The sequence below is a fragment of the Neophocaena asiaeorientalis genome, unplaced genomic scaffold (assembly GCF_003031525.2).
Source record: "Neophocaena asiaeorientalis asiaeorientalis breed wild unplaced genomic scaffold, Neophocaena_asiaeorientalis_V1.1 scaffold317, whole genome shotgun sequence".
Taxonomy (NCBI): Eukaryota; Metazoa; Chordata; class Mammalia; order Artiodactyla; family Phocoenidae; genus Neophocaena; species Neophocaena asiaeorientalis.
Window position 1 is genome coordinate 3,915,818 of NW_020173114.1, and position 4,417 is coordinate 3,920,234.

Consider the following 4,417-nt stretch of genomic DNA (forward strand, 5'->3'; position numbering starts at 1 on the left):
TCAACCAGGGATTGAAACTGCACCCTCCGCAGTGAAAGCACGAAATCCTAACCAGGGAATTCCCTATAATTTTATTTTTGAAATACACATTTTCCCCATGAAACTCTAAGTGTTTTGTCCTATGTATATTTTACCATGAAAATCTAGGATTTTATTTTATAACATGTGGGTTTATTTCATTTACCTGACTATTTCTTAGTCCAGTCTGCTGTAACAAAAATCATAGATTAGGTGGCTTAAACAACAAACATTTATTTCTCACAGCTCTGGAGGCTTGGAAAGTCCAAGATCAAGATTTAGACAGAATGAATATCTGGTGAGAACACGCTTCCTGGTTCATAGACAAGAACTATTTATGTCTATTACTATTGCTATGTCCCCACCTGGCAGAAGAGGTGAGGTAGCTCTCTGAGGTCTCCTATATAAGAGCCCTAATCCCATTCATGAAGCTCCACCCTCATCATCTAATCACCTCCCAAAGGCCCCACATCCTCATACCAACACTTTGGGGATTAGGGTTCAGTATCAACGTGTGAAGTGGCTGAGGCGGGGGGAGCAGGGGGAGGCATAAACATTCAGTCTACAGCAATTGCCCTAAGAGACAATTTTTGTTCATATTCAAAAGTTATGTACCTTGAACGACCTTTATAAAAAAACACAGGATTAGGGGTGCTAACCCTCTATGCAGTCCAAAATTTTTTACAGTCAGCCCTCTATACCCATGGTTCCTACATAATCATGATTCTACATCCATGGATTCAGCCACTTCAGACCCTATAGTACTGCAGTACATATTTATTGAAATAATCATCATATAAGTGAACCCACACAGTTCAAACCTGTGTTGTTCGAGGGTCACTTGTAATTGCCAAGTTGTCTATCTCTGAGGACTTTCTAAGAGAGTGCCTCAGCTTCTCAGCTTAATAGTGAAGATAAAATAAATAAGTGGGGAGAGGATAAGCCTTCTCATAACTTTTCCTTTTTATACACTAGGCGGTTCTTTCTTTTTCTTTTTTCCATTAGTAGGTACCTCCACGAAGAGAGAAGAGATGAACAGAATTATTTGAAAGTTGTGCTGGGAACTTACTCTGCGTTGACTGTACAACTAGCCAGGAACTCCACACTCTTCCCAGAGTAAGAGACTGTACTCAACTCAAATTAAGTCTCTACTTGGTGGGCACCTGGTTTTCCCCATACTAGCTGTCTATAATCACTTAGAATCTAAACACAGATCGCCTGGTGCCCAAGTACTTTGAACCCCACTAATAAGACTGTCCACCCCTGTTGCACATGGGAGTCGAATGGGGAGTTTTAAGAGAATCTGATGTTTGGATCCCACCCCCAGAAATTCTTATGTAACTGGTCTGGGCTTCGGCATTTTTAACAGCTTCTTAGGTGATTCTAATGTGTAGGCAAGGTTGAGAACCAGTGTTCTAGAACACTGGACTGTAGATTCTGATCCAGGAGGTATGGGGTGGGGATGAGGTTCTGCATTTCTTTCCTGTGCCTATGTGCTGAAATGGCTGCAAGCAGAAAGTACTAATGGAGCCCAGAGGAGGGGATACTACTTACTGCCTGGGGAGAAATTGGAATAGGCAAAATAACTGAGCCTGAGCATGGGAATCAGGATATTTTCAATCAGGATAATTTGATCTTTTCACACCAAAACACAACTTTTCCTCCAGCAAATTTAACTACCCTGTGGAATGCTCTTATCTCTGAAATCCCACTCCGTGAACCATCTACTACTTCTATTCTTCTAACTCAACCTTATATCTCCATTATAACCAATCCTTACATTACAGAGAGAGTTCCAATTCATTGTTCCCAGCACTTCTTATCTACCTATCTATTGATTCAACAGTCCATCAATCTATACATATCATTATCTATCACCTTCCTAAAATCTTTCCTCTTCACCTCCGAGATTCCGTGATGCATCATTACAATCACTTCCTTGTAAATATCCTTACTTGCCCCTCTCTGTGTGATGTCCATCCTTAGTTAAATCCAGCTATTCCTTTCCACATCTGCATTCTCTTGACTGAAGTTTACTTGAGAAATAAACATAACACTATGCTGTCTGGACTCACTTTAAATTTATGACACAAATAGAAAATGGGCATTCAACCCCGCTGGCAATGTCACAATCTTTCTACACTTCACCTCCTCACTCTCAGAAGATACCTCTGACCTTCTCACTCCTCCAACCTTTAATATCCCCTTCTTGCTGAAGACCTCATCTCATATTTTATTAAGAAAATTGATGTGATCAGGTAGGAGCTATCTTATTCTCCCACCCAAACACAAACCATTGCATCTGAATTAAATCTTCTGTCTTTCCCTCCTGTTAAAATGTTGGGAATCTGGGTTCTTTTCAAAGGTGCATCCCCCCTCCTTATGCTTTGGATCCATTCCTTCATCCTCCTCTATAATTTCATTCCTGTAGGTATTCCCTTTTTATCTAGCATCAAATATTTCTTTCTGCATTACATCATTCCCACAAAAATACAAGCATTTATCTGCCAACACAACATCAACAACAAAAAACTTCCCTTGCTCTATTTGACGAACTATAGCCACCATCCTATTTCTCTGATCTTCCCCCTCCAAAAAAACAAAAACAACAAAAAGAAAACAAAAAACAAACAAACCCAGAAACCAACCAACCAAAGAAACAAAACCTTAAGACTTGTCCTACTTGTACACCTTTTGTTCTTCATACACTTCAGTCTTTCTATCTCACTATACCTCTGAAACTACTCTTGCCAGAGACTAATGATTGCCATGTTGCCAAATCCATTGTCACTTCTGTCCTTGATACTTGACTTCCATGTAGCATTTACTATCGTTGACCACTCCTGTTCAATTGTAAAACATTCTCCTCTTGATTACTATGACATCACCTTCTTACCTCACAGGTTATTCCTTCTCATTCTCTTGCTGGTCCATCTTCCTCCTCTGCCCAACTTTGAAATGTTGGAGATTCCCCTAGCCCAGTTCTCTATCTACAGTCTTTGATTAGATAATCTCATTTAGTCCCAAAGTTTTAAGTTTCATGTATAAACTCATAGCTACCAAGTTTATGTCTCCAGCCCAGAATCCATTCCAGACCAGTATATTCATCTGTTTACTTGACATTATCACTTAGATATCTAACAGGCATCTTGGACTTGATTACTGTCAATGCCCTCCAGCAAAAGACCGCTAGGAACACAACTGTAATTGAACGAGTTAGGTTCATTACTTGCTTCTGTGAGAATGCAAACCATGGAGAACCATGTGACATCTCAGTAAGAGGGTGTTAGCAACTTGGGTTTGTGTTATGTGATTTAGGGAAGGGTTCAAGGAAGAGGGATTTTGCTCTGGATTGGAAGCTGTAGGAAGGCAGGAGTAATTCTATAATTGTGTATTTTAATTAGTACTATTTCTATAATTGTGTATTTTAATTAGTACTATCTAGAATGACTGAATAATTAGTACAGGAGCAGCAGTTCAGTCATATTATCCAGGATAAGGAAATGTTTGCTCATTTTTGTGGCTTGGACAATGTTTATGTTTAGTCTATATCCAGGCATGATTACAGTGATCTTTTTTTTTTTTTTTTTTGTCTTGATCAATCATGGTCACAGAGTAACCCTGTCTGGTGTTGATGTTCTGTGAAATTTCCCCCCTCTAACTTACCAAGCTCATTTCTACCTCTGCACTCACTCTGTCCTTTGCCAGTTAGTCTCTTTCCCATTTGGCTCCCATCATGGTGAGTCCTTCTTAGTCACCATCACATCCTTCCACTATTTTTCCTTCTTTGGAGCCCTAATCAATATCTAAAAAGAATGTTGCTCATTTGTTTGTTTATTGCCACTGCCTCACTGGAATTTAGCTTCATAAAGGGATGGCGGTTTTTTCTATCATGTGTTCCCCGCTGTAACTCCAGCCTCTAGAAACCAGCCTCAGAGCCAAGGGCTCAAATATATACTGACTGACCGACTGAGTGAATGTCACTGGGCTCATTTCTTCGAATACAGCCATAAACAATTAGTACTTGCCTTTCTCTGTTTGCTTGCTTTTAACGGAGAAGTAGGGCACTCAACAAAAACAAGTGAAGCTGGGAGTCAAGAAAATGAATGTCTTTTATTCAGCGTGCCCAATGTCTCTGTAAGTTGGGATATGTTACGACTCCAGTACCTGAGACTTTTATGTCTCTGAATTATCCTCTTTCCTGAAAATACTGTTAGATCCTTAACCTTACGTTTCACTCTATTTTTTAGTAAATGATTATGCCCGGACTTTATATCTGTAACCGTTATTTCAGCCAGCCACAGCCTTGCGGAAGAAACCCAACCCGCTTGCGCAAGCGCCCAGCAGCAGATAACGCGGCGCACAGGGATTTACAGTGCGCATGAGCAATTGGAAGCAG